This window comes from Zeugodacus cucurbitae, chromosome 6, assembly GCF_028554725.1.
Source record: "Zeugodacus cucurbitae isolate PBARC_wt_2022May chromosome 6, idZeuCucr1.2, whole genome shotgun sequence".
In the NCBI taxonomy this organism is placed as follows: Eukaryota; Metazoa; Arthropoda; class Insecta; order Diptera; family Tephritidae; genus Zeugodacus; species Zeugodacus cucurbitae.
This window is the reverse complement of record NC_071671.1, coordinates 17,883,494-17,905,185: the sequence shown is the minus strand read 5'-3', so window position 1 is coordinate 17,905,185 and position 21,692 is coordinate 17,883,494. Positions and strand designations below refer to the sequence as shown.

The following is a 21,692-nucleotide window of genomic DNA, read 5'->3' as shown; positions in this document are numbered from 1 at the left end:
ATCCCAAGAATCCTCATTTCTTTCGCTTCATATCAGAGTTTGTAATTCTCATTGTATTTATAAAAGACATATTCTTTCTTCGATCTTAAGAGATCTTCAATGGTTTCAGCATAAAAGAGAGTGGTTGTTAAAGTATAGAAAAAATAGCGAATGCTATGAATAATATTTACAAAGAAAAAATGGTTGCCACCTTTTTGAATAATTGGAAGTAAAATAATAATATATATTGAAAAAAAAAAACAATACAATTTGATTTCCTTACTTAAAAGGTTTAATAAAGCATACTCTTGAAAATATTTTTGATAAGGGTTGCCACATGTTAAAAATATTTATTCAATAAAAATGAAGGATTTTTAAGGATTTAATTATTCCTTTTTTTAATAAGAGTTGCCACCTATTTTTTAATTATTCATTACTTAATTTTTAATTGAATAACATTAATAAACAAAGCGAATCATTAAAATATGGATATCAAACTAAGGAGAGCTACAGTCAAATATATTTCAAACAATTTATATATAGCACTTTAATTAGCATGAACCAATCATGTTATTCCAGGAATCTGATAATAGAAATAATGAGTCCATACAAAGCCAAAAAAGCAGAAATAAATTTATATTTATCAGTAGCAAGAAGAGAAGATAAAAAATATATGCAGTATATCAGCTCGTACACAAATAATTCAGGGACTCTATAGTACGTGACTGTGCAGGAAACATTAAAAAAAATAGCAAAAGCAAGTCCATGAAGCAGTAGAAAGTAAATTGAGAGCGTAAAAACGGAAGCGTCACTTGCCAGGCATTACGAACGGCACAGTGAAACGACAATATTGTCGAGAAAAACTAATGAATTGTGCACGACGTTGGAAGAGGAGTGTGCGACGCCGGGAGAATACAATACAAATTAAAAAGTAGCAAAATGAGGTGAAATCGAAGGCAAAACAGTAAAAACTGGCTCTTAGGCAACAAAAGCAATCAGTGGTATAATGACATTGTTGTTGTTGTTGTTAACGCTGTCACTGACACACACCGAAGCGGCTGCCACCTTCGCATAAACAGTGTATGGAAATTGTAGGCAGGTGAAATGTAGTCTGGAGTATTTGAGAAAAGGTTGTTTCATCTTCTTCAAGGATTTCGTAAGTCAGAGTTTCTAACAAATGTCTCTCATTCTGAAATCAGTGTAGATAGTGTAAAGAACAGTGGTTCCTTTTCGGACTTGAGGTCATAAATGTAGAGGTCTAAAGACTTGTTTAGTGAGAAACTTGTGTCTTTATGACTGGATATCCAATAGTTTTCGAAGCTCTGTAATCATAAATGCGCTAAGAATAACATTTTCTACTTCAATAATTACTGCGGGCTTTCCCTTCGCTATCTATAAGCTCTAAAAGCCACGAAGTCCATCGGAACTAGAGATCGCCTCTATAAATCGCAATTCACGTTTGAAATTTAAAAGTTGTATTCCTTTCCTTTGAATGTTTGCCTACATTTAGGAGCTGTTGCCTACATTTAGGGGCATCAGCGTAAGTTCATACAATAATAGCAGGTATAAATGTTGTTTAAATTCACTCCTAGAGCAACAATACTGCTACTTGGCCTCTTACTGTGCGGCACACCTCACCGTCATCGAATTCTACATTTCAATTTCATTTTTATTGCTATCGTTGTTGTTGTTATTCAAGCATACATTGTTAACATTTATAACCATTTTGTTTGGCATGCAACGGATAACGAAATAATAATAAAACGCCAGTGGGGGTTGCGCAATGTTTTTTTTAGAATTCTCTACACTCCACTATTCTCTGTTCTTCTTCTTTTTGACTTGTTTACTACCTTTTTTGCTGGTACTACTTTGCATAATTATTTGCTATTTGCGCTGTTTTGAAAGTCGCTGGCAGCACTTCCGTCCGCCTCACAGTTGGCGGTGAGTTGGGCTGACTCGAATTCGACAGCTTAAGTATGCTGACTATTTCAGCTATTTGCGCGGCTTAGCGTTGCTTCGGTCAATTCATGCTAGCAAATAGTGAATTCTGAAATTTTTCTTGTTTTTTTGGTGTATTATTTGCTATTTCTCTTCCTGTTTAGTTTTTCGATTTAAATGTTGGTGTATATTTGCCCGTAAAGAGATAACTTGTTTACCGGAATTTTAGCGCAATTCTTGCTCACTGCTTAAGGCTTCCTGTAGACGGTCGGTTAACTGGTGGACAATTGTTGTATTATTAGCTTGTATTTATTTAAGTCACGAAAGAAATAAGTTTAAATATAAATAGAATTATATACTTTAAATAGTTGCAACAGAAATAGTATTTGATCAAGATACTGGTCGAATAGTTACTAGGTAATTATGGAATAACAAACATTGTCGGAATTTTGAACGATTTTCAGCAACTTTGAACATTTAATTCAAATTAAGTCATATTATAGTCAGTTTTCTCGATTGGTGAGTTTGGCGCATGGCCTTAGCAAAATCGCCGGAACTTGCGAGGCGGAATGAGCCTACACGTCAACTGCACATAAAGGACTGTTTAAATGTGCTTCCTATAGTGAGGAACAGTCATGATACCTAACCTAACCAAACTATCTTGAGATCCGCGACTGCGAGAGCTATGTTTTCAGAATTCACTTCACATATGTTTTCAGATACAGTTTCTGCATTGTTGTTAGTTAAATTTGGTTAAAAGAAATACATGTTTTTAATTGCAGTAGTGGTCTTTTCTTAGCAGTAAACTCTTCTATTATCCTCATAAATTGCTACAGTACTTTATCGTTGGGATCTATATAACCGTCATGTTTTAGGTCTTCCAGATGTCTCACTATCACTTTTTGTTTAACAAAATGAAAATGTTTCCCTTTCAGTTGAATTTCTATTTCCACGTTTGGTGAGACTTTGGCACCTCTTTATATCATCCAAGGCCTGGGGTATCAGGGAACGTTAAGGGGCTGTGACATTTTCAAAAAATAGTTTTTTTTTTATTTTTTGCTTATTCGATAGTTTATAAGTCAACGAAAAATATACCGAATGACTACAAATTTAAACTGAGTATTCTTGAATATATTTACTATACAATGACCTTTTGATTTGATTGATTGAAAATTGTCAATTTGGCATTGAAAAACGACAATTTTATAGCTAAAAAAACGACATTTTTTCAGAAATACGTCATTTGTTAATTTTTAATATTTAAACAAATAAGGAAACGCTGAGTTCGGTTGTAACCGAACATTTTATACTCTCGCAATTTATTGAAGAAATTTTATTAAGATAACGCACAAATTTACCCATAAATTCGGTATAAAGTTTATAAAATAACGAAAATCGTCATATATAGATATGAGGACTGAGGTAATTCCTAAACCGATTTCATTCAATTTCACCAGCAAGGTACACAAGGTATAATTAGGTATATGGGAACTAGGGGATGATATTTTTGAAAAACCTATAATTATGTATATGGGAGATAGGAGATGTTGTGACCCGATTTTAATAATTTTTGGAAGAGACACATTATTGGAAGAAAACAATTTCCTCTGAATTACATTAAATTATCTGAGAGATTTACCCATATTTTCGGTTAAAATTTAACCTTAGGCCCTGAGTTCAACATGTTCGATATCTGGGGCCTTGAAAAGTTATAGTCCGTTTTCGACAATTTTTTCACAAGTGATGCCAAAGATCATATACAGTATTTGTGTAAAGTTTTATTTCGCTATCTTCATTGGTTCCTTATGTATACATTATAAAGTGAAGGATTCAGATGGAATTCAAAATTGAGTTATAAGGAAAGTAGTCGTGGTTGTGAACCGATTTCGCTAACCGTGTTGTCAGGGTGTCAAGAAAATATTATATACCGATTTTCATTGAAATCTGTAGAGTAGTTCCTGAGATATGGTTTTTGACCCATAAGTGGGCGATGCCACGCCCATTTTTCATTTTGTAAAAAAATCTGAGTGAAGCTTCCTTTTGCTATTTCTTCTGTAAAATTTAGTGTATCTGACTTTTTTGGTTAGTGAGTTAACCCACTTTTAGTAATTTTCAAGCTAACTTTCGTAATATCGTGTTTATCATCCGATTTCTTTCATTTTTGGACTGTATAAGAAAATGGCTAAAAGAAACGACTGCAGAAAGTTTGGTTTATATAGCTTTATTGGTTAGCGAGTTATATACAAAAACCTATTTGAGGGGCGTGACCCCGCCCTAGGCTTTTCAAAAACAATTACATCCAAATGTGCCCCTCACTAATGTGATCCTATGTTCCAAATTTTATTTTCATAACTTTATTTATTGCTTAGTTATGACACTGTATAGGTTTTCGGTTTCCGCCATTTTGTGGGCGTGGCAGTGGACCAATTTTGCCCATTTTCGAACTTAACCTTCTTATGGTGCCAAGGAATATTTGTGCCAAGTTTCATTAAGATATCTTAATTTTTACTCAAGTTATCGCTTGCACGGACAGACATCCGGATTTCAAATCCACTCGTCATCCTGATCATTTATATATATATAATATCATTTATATATATATAATATAACCCCATATCTAGCTCTCTTATTTCATGGTGACACAAACAACCGTTATGTGAATAAAACTATTATACTCTGTGCAACATGTTGCGAGAGTATAAAAAATGGTAAGTCATTGTATAGGAAATATCAATAACCTTTTTGAATTTATTTGTTTCAACTACGCACACTTTTTTCGGCACCTCCGAAGACTGCTCATAACTCCATTATTTTTTAATATTTGTGTAGAAAAAAAATCTACCGTTTGCTAATACTATATTTATTGGAAAGTTGAAAATTTGGTATTAAAAAATCGATAGATTTTTAGAATATCTATAAAAAAACATATTTTAAGGCCCACTAAAGATTAAGAAGTTTTCTAAACAGTGGAAGGTATGTTTGAAATCTGAACAAAGTCATATGTCAGTTGACAATATGCGCAATAAAATTTCGTTAAAATTAATTAGTAAATCATTTCTGACCTTTAATACAAGGAAACCTCCACTGGAAAAAACGAACCAGAAAAGCTCGAAGAGTTATGCGAGGGTTAATGTGTTCTGGCAAATTATACTACGGATAAATTTACTAGTGGTCTTCTAGAGTAAAAATTCCAAGTCTTTAAAAGTTGAAAGAAAATAATATGTTAAGAAGAAAAAATATAAATATAAATATAAATATATATGTACATATGTATATCCAACAATTTAATATAATTTTTTAACTTTAACTTTAAATTAATAGTAATATATTTTTTTTATTTTTACAGGTAATCGATATGGGCAAAAATGTATAAATATATTATTTTTAACAAATTTGTATAAAAATTGTCAACTAATGTGTGAGTTATGTACTAAGCTTCCAGAATGAAAGGACTTATGAATTTGTGAAATAGTATATAAAAAGGAAAAACACAAAAGAAACTCTAAAACGACAAAATTTACATTAAATAAATATCATAACTGTTAAATACACGAAATTGTGCATTAAAAAATTAAAATTTCAAAGCGCTTGCTTTGCAAAAACAAAAACAACTTCAATGTAACACAAAAAAGCAGCAAATTGTCAGCAACACAAGCGTATAAATAACAATCAAACGCAAGAGAAACTTGGTAGCAAATACAAAAACAATCACAAATACGTCGAAAGAGTAGTGAAAGTGAAATAAAATAATCAAATCAGCATTCAAGTAAATGTCAAAAGGTCAACTGTGTGCAACACCTACTTTCGTGTCAACAAACAGCTGCTATCGGTGTAAAGCAGAAGAAAACATTTCCTTTCTACATTTTTTTTCCAAAGAAAAAGTGTTGCTAAAGAGAAAATAATTTTAATTAAAAACAAACTAAAGTAATGTTAAGTAAAGATCTGCTGCGAGCAGCTTGCACTAACTAACACACAAACTCACGCCCACACTTTGTTGCTGTTAACTGCACAGAACGAAGAAAGGTCAGTTAAATAAATTTTCAAGGCATACAGGTGAACTCTCTGTGTGTGTGTGTGTGCGCGCGCATTGAACTGCGCCTCCATTGTGTATTTGTAAGGATATTTTTAAGGACACGCTGTGCAAGTGCAACTAAAAATTGCTGATAAGGTAAGCTTTTTGACAGCTGCTCGCTTTTTTGATATGCCTGTTTGCTATTATTTTTTTATGAAAATACGCTTTAACACATAACCTCAATTTTTACTTTCTTTTAATCTTTAATTACGTTTTCTTGCTAATTTGCTGTAACAAGGCCCGAGGGAATTAATTTAATTGGCTTTGCACATAACTGATTGAAGAGAAGAGTATCAGAAATTAAAAAATAAAAACTGACAAAGCATATTTTTATGTAAGATCCCTCTTCGAGTAGATTGGTTAAGTTTTTATACTCTCGCAACAAAGCTGCTAAGAGAGTAATACTCTAGTTTTGTTCAAATAACGGTTTTTGTAACACCCAAAACTAAACGAATTAGATATAGGGTTTTATATGTAGATACCAAAGTGATCATTGTGAAGTGAGTTCAAATCCGGATGTCTGTCTGTCCGTCCGTCCGTCCGTATGTGCAAGCTGTAACTGGAGTAAAAATTAAGATATCTTGATAAAACTTGGCACACTTATTTCTTGGCATCATAGGAAGGTTACATCGAAGATGGGCAAAATCGGACCACTGCCACGCCCACAAAATGGCGAAACCCGAAAACACATAAAGTGCCATAACTAAGCCATAAATAAAGCTATGCAAATAAAATTGGGTACAAAGGATCGCACTATGAAGGTACATATTTGGATGTAATTTTTTTGGAGAAGTGGGCGTGGCCCGCCCCTACCAAGTTTTTTGTACATATCTCATAAACTACTTAAGCTATATCAACCAAATTTTCTAGAATCGTTTCTTTTAGGTACTACCTTATACAGTCCAAAAATGGAGAAAATCGGATTATAACCACACCCACCCACCATACAAAGGTTATGTTGAAAACTATTAAAAATGCTTCAATTCAGTAAGGGAAAACACCAGAAACCTTAAATTTCACTATAAAGAAGGTACAGAAGGGCTCCACTCAAATTGGTATACAAAATTTTAAATTTTAAGTGGGTGTGGCTCCGCCCACTTATGGGTCAAAAACAATATCTCCGAAACTACTCGACCAATATCAATGAAACTTGGTTTGTAATATTTTCCTTACATCCCAATGATATGTTGTAAAAATAGGCCGAATCGGTTCACAACCACGCCTACTTCCTATATAACAGAACTGTGAAGTCGATCTGATTCGTTAACTTTACAATATGTAAAGTTAGCACTAGTGAAGATATCGGAACAGAACTTTGCATAAATACTGCATTTTTTATGTGGCAGCCCCTTTCTAAAATTCGCCGAAATCGGACCCAAGGGCAAATAAATCGAACATGAGGACCTCGGTGCTTTTAACCTAATATTAGGGTTTCCAACGTTCAATGGACCTTATACCATATATATAACGAATATGTGGGTCAAATCGTGTATTATATAATATAAATAAAGTTAAATAAATAAATTGCGAGAGTATAAAATGTTCGGTCACAACCGAACTTAGCCCTTACTTACTTGTTTAATATACTTTCTAAAATTAATTGCTGTTTTTTTCAATAATTGTAAAGGTCCGAATTGTTTGATTCGTCAGATTTGTTATTTGATTATGTCTTTGAAGAAGACCTCTCTAGCCTAACTTGCTTCTTAAATAACTTGTTTTAATAATATTAAATTTCCATCATATCTCGAGGTTCTTTGATTAATATTGTTCTTGGGTTCTTAAACATGCGCTCACAAACTGAAATATAGACCCTTTTTAACAATATCCGAGACATTCGGCGTTAGATAACCCATCCGCCTCATGTGACACCTACTATGCTGCAGTCAGTTCGATGGTTTCAGCGCGTGTGTAAGCGTGAATATGGAAGCAAAAACGGGCTTAATAGAAAAAAATCCTTAAATAAAGCAATTTACAGTATCCGACAAAATTATGGATACCTCACCACTATTAAAGGTTAAATTTCATCGTTTTAATCTCAATAAAGTGTTTTGGTCAATACTTGTAATATGTTCAGGATCATTTAATTGGACAGTGGTAAGAAAAAAGCGCTGAAAAATATTCTAGAAGCAAGGCCACAATCCAAAAACTGATCAAAACTAAATAAGAAAATAGTGGTTTAGGAGCGCGCCAAGATCAGGCCACCCAAGGGCAACCACTGCTCGCGAAGATACTAAAATAATCATAGAAATGAAGAATGATCAGATCAGCAGAACTTTCAGATCAATGTTTGAGCGAACAAGACAGCGGAAATCCGAGAAGATGTTTTTTCCAGCCCCTACAAGATTAAAAAGCCTTTCATCAGCAATACGAACTTTTTGGCAAATACTAATTTGGAGTAATGGGAGCAACTTTGAATTAAAAAATACAAAAGGCAGATAAACAGTTTGATGAAAGAGTCATGAGAAGCTCCAAAGTCAGCACATCCAAAGCACCATATAGTGAGGAGGTGGAAATGTTCTAGTTTGGGTTGCTTTAGCTACAGTGGTCTATCAAATCTGGTAATGGTCTTAGGCAAATGACGAGAAAGCGAGAAAGTATTATGTAGTGACTCTGAGTACAAATTTAGAGCTCTCAGCACAAAAATTGGCTTTATATACCAGTAGGACAATGAGTTCAAACATACAAGTCGTGTTGCGAAAGAAGGTTTCGATCAAAAATCGATAGAGCACCTACTATGGCCTGCTAAAAGCTCGGACTTAAATCTTATTAAGCGTTTGTGACAATATTTGAATGGTAAGCTCGATCGATATGAGACACTTTAAATAGATTAAAGGACTCCGGGGGAAACAATGTCACTTTATGACGGTAATTTTTCCTCCGGTAACTTTTTGTTAACAGTTATTAGATATGATACGAAAAAATTATCCAATATACTATAGTTACAGTGGTTTGCAATTTGTTTTAATTTCGATATATTTTCAAAAAAATTCTTTAGAGGGTGTAAGGTTATGTTCTTAAAGATCGGTATTTGCTTGTAGAGAAGAAATACATCACTCTTAGCTAACTGATTTTGTAGTTTCTTAGCTAGATGTACATTTAAGTTTTCGAAGTTACTTTATGGTTACCCAAGTTCTTCATTTTGGGAGAGAGGAATATTGGAGAATAAGACATTGAAAGTTTGTATCTTCACCTGTATGTAGTCTCAGTCCGACCTGAACTTCTTGGCGTTCTGCATCGACATTGTTTCAGAACGAGACTTGAGCATAAGTTAGACTTAACCAGATAGTAAAGATACATTTAGGTTCTTGACTTTTTTACGATCCATCTGAACCATAGTGGATTCTGAGTAAATTTCTTTACAAACGCTTGTATTACGAATGCTGGCGAAAAATAATTGCTAGGTGTTCAGATCCGATAATAAGCACAATGTAGCCAATATCAAATCGTATCAATCAACAATAGTGCTATCGAGTCCATGTGACCTGTGATTTACATGTTTATTGTAAAAGCCAAATAAACAATAGAATTCTAATTATATTTAATTTTTTTTTTTTAAATTGAATAAATGTCAGAAGATATAATATAAATTAGAAAATTCAAAAGTATGTGGATCCATACAGCTTTATTACGGTTACACGTGTGGCCAATCCAATTGAATAGCTTTATTAGTTATATAGAATACAACAAAAACCAATGCAGATACGTTTTGTCAAATAGTGTTGCCACTTATACGAATAAATTCTCGAAAGCTATGATAAAAAAATTAATTAATTTGAAAGAAAAAAGGTTTAAATTTCGCTCTAACTTTACAAAAACAAAAACATTGTAAAATTTACCGTTCCGTAAATTCATAATTAAAATTTATTGTGTGCACATTTTTCAAAAGAAAAATTATTTTTAACTGTCCTAATTACTTTCACAGGAAATCTCATAAGCGGAGCTCTCTAAGCCTGCAGCTATACAGAATTTGTGCAAAAAGCATTTCTTGCGAACATTTTTATAATTTTTTTTATTTGTTTTTATTTACACGTGTCTATATATACCTACATATGTATGTATGTATGTATGCATTTGCACCTTATGAAAATATTATGCGAATATATGTAGTCCGAACGGTACGGTACAGTTCAGTGCAGTTCAGCGTAGGCAGCCATATAAATGCCTAATATTAACAACAACAACAAATCACTTTTATTCACTCACCTCCTGCCAGACCACCATCGACTTTTGAATTGTAAAATCATGTTGAACTTTGACTTTGACTGGCAGGCTGTCTGTTGGGCTGACGGACAGCATGATTGGCAGTATGCGAACAAAACGCACCTGGCCAGAGCGCATAGACACACACAAACACCTGTAAAAATGCCTTAATGTACTTATGAATGGCAAAAATAAAATATGTCTAATAAATAAATAAGTGGTACTGCATATACATACATGTATGTACAAATGAAAAAATATTCAAAACTCAATACTCATCATTTGACCTTTTGTTTGTTAATTAAATCACTTCGCCGAACAGTAGCTGCTGTCAAAGTGTAGGTTATTCAATATAGTTGGCATTATTGCAGTTGTTGTTAGTGTTGTTGCAAGTTAGCTTATAATATGCCAATAACACATACATCCACACCTATATACATCCACATATGTGTAGTGTTCCGATATAGACATTTAGCTGCATTATTGATTATTTGCTCGAAATCTTCATTGTTGTTGTTACTAACAATAGTTAGTTGTTGCTGTTGTTTGTATTTTGCTACTATAATTAGTAGTCAATTTCATCATGGCATTTTGTGACTTCATGCCTATAATGGCTGTGTTTGATTACATACGAGGAGGTATATACACATATGTGTATGTATGTGTTTGTAGTACACTGTATGGGTGTTTGATGCGTTAGTTACCAGTTTGCGGTTGCGGTTATTCCATTGTACTTCATATCATTGACTTTCATTTGTACGCCTACACAAAAATCAACAAATGAAATATTAAACAGTTACACACACACCGACACAAATACACTTATACATACATATATACATCCTTATATACAAAGTTGCATATATATACCAGCAATAGTAACTCCCATCCTCCTATACTAATAATTGAAAATTCGGTTTCTGATGATTGTTTCCTGAAAATTGAATGAAATAAATGAAAAACGAAAAATTGGTTTACTGGCTATAAATACAAGAATATACAAGTCAAAAAATAAAGGGAATATTGGTTTTTGAAAAAAAAAAAAAATGTTCATTCGTCTACATTAATGCCTTTAAATAGTCCCCTTCGATATGCACTTATGCTAGCGATTCTTCCAATTGTCGAAACACCTTGCACACTCGATTTTTGGGATAACATTTGACTCTTTCAACGTTTTCTCGTATGTTTTAACGGCCGCTTAAGGTTCTCTATAAATGAATGAAAATCGCCAATCTTATAAAAACAGGTCTAAACTTAGCGATATGTCTCTCCAAACTTGCGAAATTTTAAATTTTGAAATTCCCGTTATTTTTCGAATACACTTGTATGTTTTTCTAAATCCATATTTAGTTATTTGTAGACTACATGGTGATGGACAACCACATTCTTGTGGTTTGAGATTCTGATAATCTATTTTCGACCAATTTAACAGGGCTAGTATGTATGTATGTATGTGATTGGCGTTGCGACCGTTTAGTCGGTTATAGCCGAATCGACGATAGTGCGCCACCTCTCTCTCTCCTTCGCAGTTCGGCGCCAGTTGGAGATCCCGAGTGTAACCAGGTCGCTCTCCACCTGGTCCCTCCAACGTAGTGGGGGCCTTCCCCTTCCTCGGCTTCCTCCGGCGGGTACTGCATCGAACACTTTCAGGGCTGGAGTGTTTTCGTCCATTCGGACAACATGACCTAGCGTAGCCGCTGTCTTTTTATTCGCTGAACTATGTCAATGTCGCGGTGTAAATCGTACAGCTCATCGTTCCATCGTCTGCGGTATTCGCCGTTGCCAATGTTCTGAGGACCATAAATCTTGCGCAAAATTTTCCTCTCGAAAACTCCTAGTGTCGTCTCATCTGATGTTGACATCGTTCAAGCTTCTGCACCGTAAAGCAGGACGGGAATGATAAGCGACTTGTAGAGCTTGATTTTGGTTCGTCGAGAAGGGACTTTACTGTTCAATTGCTTACTCAGTCCAAAGTAGCACCTGTTGGCAAGAGTTATTCTGCGCTGGATTTCGAGGCTGACATTGTTCGTGTTGTTGATGCTGGTTCCCAGGTATACGAAATTATATACGACCTCGAAGTTATGACTGTCAACAGTGACGTGGAGCCAAGACACGAATGCGCTGACTGTTTGCTTGATGACAGGAGATATTTCGTCGTGTCCTCATTCACCTCCAGACACATTCGCTTCGCCTCATTATCCATGCGGGAAAAAGCAGAACAAACGGCACGGTTGTTGCTTCCGATGATATCAATATCATCGGCGTACGCCAGGAGCTGTACACTCTTGTAGAAGATTGTACCTTCTATATTTAGCTCTGCAGCTCTTATAATTTTTTCCAGCATCAGGTTAAAGAAGTCGCACGATAGTGAGTCACCTTGTCTGAAACCTCGTTTGGTATCGAACGGCTCGGAGAGGTCCTTCCCAATCATGACGGAGCGTTTGGTGTTGCTGAACGTCAACTTACACAGCCGTATTAGTTTTGCGGGGATACCAAATTCAGACATCGCGGCATAAAGGAAGCTCCTTTTCGTGCTGTTGAAAGCAGCTTTAAAATCGACAAAAAGGTGGTGTGTGTCGATCCTCTTTTCACGGGTCTTCTCCAAGATTTGGCGCATGGTGAATATCTGGTCAGTTGTCGATTTTCCAGGTCTAAAGCCACACTGATAAGGTCCAATCAGTTTGTTGACGGTGGGCTTTAGTCTTTCACACAGTACGCTCGATAGAACGTTGTATGCGATATTTAGGAGGCTGATCCCACGGTAATTGGCGCAGATTGTGGGATCTCCCTTTTTATGGATTGGGCAGAGCACACTGAGATTCCAATCGTCAGGCATGCTTTCTTCCGACCATATTTTGCAAAGAAGCTGATGCATGCACCTTATCAGTTCTTCGCCACCGTATTTGAATAGCTCGGCCCCCGCTGCTTTGTTGTTCTTCAAGCGGGTAATAGCTATTCGGATTTCATTATGGTCGGGTAATGGAACATCTGTTCCACCGTCATCGATTGTGGGATCGGGTTCGCCATCTCTTGGTGTTGTACTCTCACTGCCATTCAGCAGGTCGGAGAAGTGTTCCCTACATAATCCCAGTATGCCCTGGACATCGGTTACCAGATTACCACCTTGGTCTCTACATGAGTATGCTCCGGTCTTGAAACCTTCGTTAAGTCGCTTCATTTTTTTCGAGCATTACCTCTGTCTGCCAGCTTCTCAAGCTCTTCGTACTCACGCATTTCGGCCTCTTTCTTTTTTGTCTGCAGATGCCTCTCGCTTCCCCCTTCAGCTCTCGGTATCTATCCCATCCCGCACGTGTTGTGGTCGTTTGCAACGTTGCGAGGTAGGCAGTCTGTTTTCTCTCCGCTGCGAGACGGCAATCCTCATCGTACCAGCTTGTTTTTTGTCGTTGCCGAAAACCAATTGTTTCGGCTGCAGCGGTACGCAGTGAGTTTGAGATGCCGTTCCACAGTTCCCTTATACCGAGATGCTGATGAGTGCTCTCAGAGAGCAGGAGTGCAAGTCGGGTAGAGTATTTCGTGGCTGTCTGTTGCGATTGCAGCTTTTCGACGTCGAACCTTCCTTGTGTTTGTTGACGGGCGTTCTTTGCTGCCCAGAGGCGGGTGCGTATCTTCGCTGCGACCAGATAATGGTCCGATTCTATATTTGGTCCTCGGAGCGTACGCACGTCTAAAACACAGGAGACATGTCTTGCGTCTATCACAACGTGATCGATTTGGTTCCGCGTGTTTCGATCAGGAGACAGCCACGTAGCTTGATGTATTTTCTTATGCTGGAATCTAGTACTACAGACGACCATATTTCGGGCCCCAGTGATGTCGATCAGCCTCAGGCCGTTTGGCGATGTTTCGTCATGGACGCTGAATTTTCCGACTGTTGTGCCAAAGACACCTTCTTTACCCACCCTGGCGTTAAAATCGCCAAGCACGACTTTTACATCGTGGCGGGGGCAGCGCTCATAGGTGCGTTCTAGGTGTTCATAGAAAGCATCTTTGGTCACATCGTCCTTCTCTTCCGTTGGGGCGTGGGCGCAAATCAGCGATATGTTGAAGAACCTCGCTTTGATGCGGATTGTGGCAAGACGTTCATCCACTGGGGTGAATGCCAGGACTCTGCGACGGAGCCTCTCTCCCACCACAAATCCAACACCAAATTTGCGCTCCATTATATGGCCGCTGTAGTAGATGTCATAAGGACCCACCTTCTTCCGTCCTTGTCCCGTCCATCGCACTTCTTGGATGGCGGTGATGTCAGCCTTTAGTCGTATGAGGAGGACATCAACAAGCTGGGCATAGGTACCTTCCCAATCAAGGGTCCGGACATTCCAGGTGCATGCCCTTACATCATTATCCTTAAAACGTTTGCAGGGGTCGTCATCAAAAGGGCGGTGTCTCATCCGGGGCTCTGTGTTTGTTTTCATTGGGGAGATCTTTTTATGTGGTGGGTCCCAAGTCCTACGCACAACCGCAGAAGCGGGCTTCGCCTTCTCACTTTAGCTCGCCTTCAAACGGATGTCTGTTGGCTACCCAGAGGATACTTGGTCTAAAACCGGAAGTCGTGAGCTGCTTGAACCATGTGGAGAAGAATCGTTTCTGGCCACTCCCAAGTGAATGACAATCAAAAACTTTCCTCACTTGCGTGAACTTCTACACATGATCCCATCCTCTAAGTATACAAGTCTATAATTGTTTTTTGCTTACTTGTTCGATGAACCCAGCATTATTCTAAAATGGCTAAAAATGCAAATAACGGCAGTTCTTAAAGGCCGCTAACTTAATATAATCGAATACGAATATAGGTATATGCGGTCAGAGATTTTTAGCTCAGCATTCTTAAACATTTTTTTTTTTATTTTCATGCTACAACAACTTCAATAACAACCATATGTTGATTTTCTAGATAATTCAATATTAACGTGCTCTTTCTCTAGTTTGAAAGTTATAGAATAGCAAGAGAGGGAGATATCATGGTACTTGTTTGTTCATCCATAACATCTCTTGAGTTTGAGAGTTGAAGTTATCACAAGTTTTCCTAAACACATGAACCAGTCAAACGAAGGGATCGTATCTATTAAGATACCATGTATTTTAGTTACATATTTGGAAGGCGTAATCTCTTTATCATAAAATGAAAGCATTATTCGAAACAAATGCCTTTCTACTGACTTGTTAATTTATTATATACATGACGATTTTCAGTCTCAGATTAAGATTCTCCATCATGGGGTTTTTTTGATAACTTCACCTGGGAACTATTTCCATAAAGTTGATATTCTTGCAAAAAATATAGCCTATGTTACTCTGGGTGAATGTAGCTTTCAAATAGTGAAAGAATTTTTGAAATCGGCATAGTAGTTAGTAGTTAGTAGTAGTATGATACTGTCTACCTCAAAAATAAAATGTCCTTGTCGCTTCAAAAAGCCTCATCTGTTTTTGTCGTTATTGAGGGTATCAATATGTATTCGATATACTTGGCGATTTCAATAATAGTGAAGGAAAGGTTATTTGGTCTTGAGACTTTTGTTGACATCGTTGAAATATCTCTCAGGAAAGAATGCTGTTCAATTCTAACGAAAAAACAAATAAGGAAGGGCTAAGTTCGGGTGTAACCGAACATTTTATACTCTCGCAATTTATTTATTTAACTTAATTAATATTATATAATACACAATTTGACCCACATATTCGTCATATATATTGTATAAAGTCCATTGAAAGTTGGAAACCCTAATATTAGGTTAGAAGCACCGAGGTCCTCATGTTCGATAAATGGGACCTTGAAAACCTATGGTCCGATTTCGGCGAATTTTAGAAATGGGCTTCCACACTATAAATACAGTATTTGTGCAAAATTTTGCACCGATATCTTCACTAGTGCTTACTTTATATATTGTAAAGTAAACGATTCAGATTCGTCTTCAAAGTTCTGGTATATAGGAAGTAGGCGTGGTTGTAAAGCGATTTGGCCTATTTTCACAACATATCATGGGGACCAAATTTCATTGAAATCGGTCGAGTAGTTCCTGAGATATGGTTTTTGACCCATAAGTGGGCGACGCCACGCCCATTTTCCATTTTGTAAAAAAAACTGAGTGCAGCTTTCATCTGCCATTTCTTATGTGAAATTTAGTGTTTCTGACGTTTTCCTTTAGTGAATTAACCCACTTTTAGTAATTTTCAACCTAACTTTTGTATGGGAGGTGGGCGTGGTTATTATCCGATTTCTTTTATTTTTGGACTGTATTAGGAAGTGGCTAAAAAAAACGACTGCAGAAAGTTTGGTTTATATAGCTCTATTGGTTTGCGAGATATGTACAAAAAACTTAGTAGGGGGCGGGGCCACGCCCACTTCCCCAAAAAAATTACGTCCAAATATGCCCCTTCATAGTGCGATCCTTCATACCAAATTTTATTTCCATAGCTTTATTTATGGCTTAGTTATAGCTCTTTATGTGTTTTTGGTTTTCGTCATTTTGTGGGCGTGGCAGTGGTCCGATTCCGCCCATCTTCGAACTTAATCTTCTTATGGTGCCAAGGAACACGTGTTCCAAGTTTCATTAAGATATCTCAATTTTTACTTAAGTTACAGCTTGCACGGACGGACAGACGGACAGACGGACGGACAGACATCCGGATTTCAACTCCACTCGTCATCCTGATGATTTATATGTATATAACCCCATATCTAACTCTGTTATTTCTTGGTGACACAAACAACCGTTATGTGAACAAAACTATAATACTCTGTGCAACAGGTTGCGAGAGTATAAAAATTATGATAATAATCATAATTTGTGAGGTCTGGGGCATCTATGCAGAGTCATTCATATTTGAATTCCTTTCATGACGATTAAACAATTATCTTAGAAATACGTTTGTGTTAAGTTAGAACATATTCGTCAATGACGTTTGCAAAGACATAATAAAAGCTAAAACGTTTTGAAATCATTTACGAGTTCCAACATACTGAGTTCCACAATCTACTCAAACATATACCTAATAATGCCGTCGGTTTCGTTAAAGTTGTTCCGTTTAAACCGGTTGCTTACAAGCTCAATATTTTCTTCCGATCGCTGAGTAGACTAGACTTCTGTCAGAAAAAGATTTCGGAAACTTAATTTTTCACTAATGTCATTAACTGACAAAACGTTCTGAGTGATGTTATGCTAAAAAATGTCAAACTTTCCAATGGAAATGTCAGATTGCACCTGGCAACACTTAGTGTTGCCTAGTCCAGAAATATATATAGCAGCCCTGGTATGTTTTCTGTAGAATAAGACATCTTAGTTTGATAAGACCAGGTTCTGGTTATATACTGAGATAACGAAGTTTACAAAATTTAAATAATATTTTCATATTTGAGAATTGGTATTTTGCAAAGGAATTTTAAAAAAAGTCCAATAGATTTCTTCATGTACCATTTATTTAATACCATAGCATATTAGAGGGTAGAACCTAAAAACTGACCTATTCCCTTATCTCCAGCACATCGAAAAAATCACATAGAACTCTCAAAGCGTCGATTAACGGCCTATCGTTGCATACCAATTCACAAACACGTCCATTCTTAAATATTATGATTGATTATCGGCGTGCCCGCTTTTGCGTTTAATAAAAAGTTTAAAAGCTCGTATAAAAATGCGTATAATAAATTATATTTATGTGCCTCGTAAAAAACTTGCAAATGGAACAAATAAAATACTGGCGACAACAACAATAACAACAACAGCAAATTGTATAAATTCAGAAAACATCAAAAGGCTTTTATGTGCCCTCCTAGCTAAAAGCGTGCCATGATTGGCCTACGATTGCCCTTTGCCACTTCACTTTGCCTACTTATACATTTATACTCCGCTCACTTGCGCTCGCCTCTTGCATTTTAACTCATTGAAGATTTTTATGTGGAATTTTTTGCCAGCAAATCTCTTGCGCTTGCAATGCATTTGGCGTGATTTAAGTGTATTCTTATAGAAATTTGTTGTTGTTGTTATTTTGATTTGTTTTCAACTTTTTTATGTGTTTGGTTGTATTAGAGAAAGTTTAAAATGGCAAAAGTTGCAATCAACGAGGAGAGTCGAGCAGTTTTAATTTTGCTTGTTTTGGGTATTAAAGATTGCTTAAGATTGTTGAAATGTGGCTGAAAGTACATAAGTGCCTACCTGAAATCTGATTCCTTTTCATTTTACGCTCACATTAATTGTCATAAAAATAAATCAGCGGGCTAGGGAATGAAATCTTGAGAATTCTCAATTTTTAGAGAACAGCTCTTCAACATTTACATAAATTCATTTAGTTACTTGGTATCCTCGTTTTACGATTGCGAGACTGAATTTATCCGATTATTGCCATTACATATACTGGTGAATGGTTACGAATCTCCCTTTCATTCATACATTTTCCCTTTACTTTTTTAATACTCTTTATTAAAGACCACAGTTGTTTGATCACATCCCTTTTTCTTGCTGTAAAGTCTTCCGATAATTTGGCAAAGTTCCAGAGAAATTGATCTACAAAGATCAATCACCCCAAAGATTATGGGATCTTTCCGATCACCAATCCTCTCTTTCGGTTAATTAATTTCTTTAACCTCTCGCCTCTCTTTCATAAGTTAATTATTTCCTAATCGCTCTTGCTTCAGTGTAATCTTCTGAAAGAAATCGAATCAAGTGTTTTCTACCCAAATTAAGTCTATTTCATTTGCATTTTATAGCTTAAAAAAACGAAACATGTCCATTTAGTGGAAGCTTATCGTCCCTGAGATAATAAAATAATATTACCTTATATTGAATAGGATAAATAGTTTTTAGAAACCTTGAGGTTTCTTCTCTGCACATGGAACTTGTAGGGATATGTGGGAAGGTGGAAATCAATGGCGGAGAAGTGCAGTCAGCTTTTTCACGGATGGATCGAAGCTTAGGGGAAAGGTGGGAGGGGGAGTTTTCTGCAGAAAGCTTTCTATCAATACCAGCTTTAGGCTACCTGACCACTGTAGTGTCTTCCAAGCAGAGGTCGCTGCGATCAAAGTAGCAGTGGACGCACTGCTTCGTATGGTGACCTCTTTTAGAGAGGTATGTATTCACTCCGACAGCAGGGCGGCAATACTGACATTGGAATCAATGACAGTACGCTCTGTGCTAGTTAAGAAGTGTCTTAAATCCTTATCAATAGCTTCCAGCTATTTTGCAATCCGACTAGTGTGGGTACCCAGTCACCGCGGAATCGCTGGTAACTGTATAGCGGACAATCTTGCAAGGGAGGGTACCCTAGCTACATTGACGTCGGAATGGGGCGCATTGCTAGTCTATGGTCCACCTGCGCAAGACCGCTGTACATGCAGACTACGCATGAGCTCGTCAAACGCTGGTCAACTACCAGTACTTGTGCAGTGGCGAGGTCCTTTTGGCCCTCTGTGGAGCGTAAGCGGTCCTTTCAACTGCTGGGCAAGGTCCATCTCAGCGCCATCATAGGTGTACTTACTGGACATTGTCCAATGGGTACCCATGCTGTTAGACTTGGGATCGTGGCAGATGCAAGTTGCCAAAGCTGTATGGAGGAAGGCGAGATGGAATCATCTAAGCATTTCCTACTGCATTGTCCAGCTTTTGCCAGACTGAGGTTGAAACACCTCCTAAAGCCCTTTTTCGGCGATCCTAGCGAATTGGCTAGAATCGATATTACCAGTCTTAAGAAATTTATAACGGATTGCAAGCGGTTTGCTGAATCTTTAAGGTCTTTGATCCACAGGGAGTTTTATTGGTACCACAATGGACAGCGCCAGGCTGTCTAAGTGAGATCTTCTGTCTTTGCAGAGATCTGCATACAAACCTAACCTAACCTAACCTAACCTTGGAACACTATTACTCTAAATATAAATACTCATGTCCAATCTAACTTATTTATGCTTTCTGATATAAATGAGAATAAGCTTACAAATTACCTCCACAAATTAAAATTTGAATATATTTATTAAGTATTGAACCAAAAAAATAGATCTTAAATCGAAGTTTTTGAATACATATTGCTTTACTCCTTAGTTGTTCACTCCTTTTCTTATTACTCTTTTATATTTATTTCAATACATATTTTCGGATATTTCATTTAGACTGTACGTGTGCAGCATTTTTTCCTTTATTTATTGGCGCTTCAAGGAAAAATCGCGTATTTTCAATTAAAGTATAAGGTACAAAATAAATACAAATGCAATAAAGCAAAGACTCTGCGCTGGCTACGCGCCAAAAGTAAAACATACATATAAAGAAGAATATGAAAAATGAAAGATAAAAAATTGTTTTGGAAATTTCTTTAAGTTAAATAAGCAAACTTTCAGAAATGGAAAAAATACAAGCAAATGTCAAAATATGCATATGCGTAAAGGAAGGCAATTGACTATGGCGACGCGAGATTTACTCAGTTTTCATGTTCATGCTAATATAACCGCAGTATAGGTAGACTGGGACGATAGGTTGTGAATAGAATGTAAAGGCCTTTCTAGAAGAGATCTTTTAGAGAAGATAATGACAACTACTGAACCACTTTAAAGAGAGACATACCGAGAATTCAGTCACAGTCTTCAAGAAACTTTGTTTCAGTCAAGATCCGAATCACTCCGGCATTTAGAAGACCTTCGTAGAAGTCAATATAGAGACGATTTTTTGAAGTGAAATCCGAAATTCTCTGTCTTCTATCTATCTCTCTTTCACTATCTACAATGCAAGCTTCATCGAAAATTTCGGTGAATTCTTTTTCTGAATCCCCTTTACTTCACTGCCGCTTTGTAGTAAATTATTTTTTGGTCATTTTTTTTCTTAAAACATATTTAACCATTTTAAATCAAAAATTTCTAATCTCTAGAAAAGTTCAATAGCACTCACTCAGTAGTTAAACCATAAGTACAGCTATAAAGTTCATTAGATAATCGATACTTTTTCGGAAAAAGTTGAAACTTGTTTCATTAAATAATAGCAATTAAATGTTATCGCGTTTGATTGCAGACTTTTTCAATCGTAAAATTGCTATTAAAATAATAAAAAACACACGCACAAACTTGCATATGCACTGAATACACAATGGTGGCACATGGCGTATAAGTAACCCAGCGAAATCGAGCCAGCGAAAAGCTGCACAAGAAAAGGCAAATATTTAATGGCAAACAAATGAATATGAGTGGGAATGAATAAACAAGTAGTCAAACAAAGAGATGCAGAAACGAATGCATAAAATGGGCAAAAGGCTGTGAATGCGGAATAAAGTGTAAAGTGTGTAGGGTTGCCAGTGTGTGATGCTGTGTGCGAGTGTGTGTTGCTTGCTTAAAATTTAAAAATTAATATTAAAAATAAAAAAATAATCGAAAAATTGGCATAAATATAGAAATAAAAAATAAAATTTATTCATATTTTTATTATCGTGTTGCCACCTTTTTTAATAATTTAATTTTATTAAAAAATAGTTATTATTAAGAAAGTTAATTTGATAAATTTGAAATTATTAA

The 21,692-nt window shown here is 36.3% G+C and overlaps 1 protein-coding gene across 1 annotated transcript in view; it reads left to right on the top strand.

The window, feature by feature from the left end:
• Window positions 1-21,692, top strand: part of LOC105218018 (serine-rich adhesin for platelets) — a 134,681-nt gene that overhangs the window by 7,110 nt on the left and 105,879 nt on the right. The window contains exon 2 of the mRNA XM_054232702.1: window positions 5,264-6,085. The gene's annotated coding sequence lies outside the window, so the exon portion shown is untranslated. The remainder of the gene's footprint in view (window positions 1-5,263; window positions 6,086-21,692) is intronic.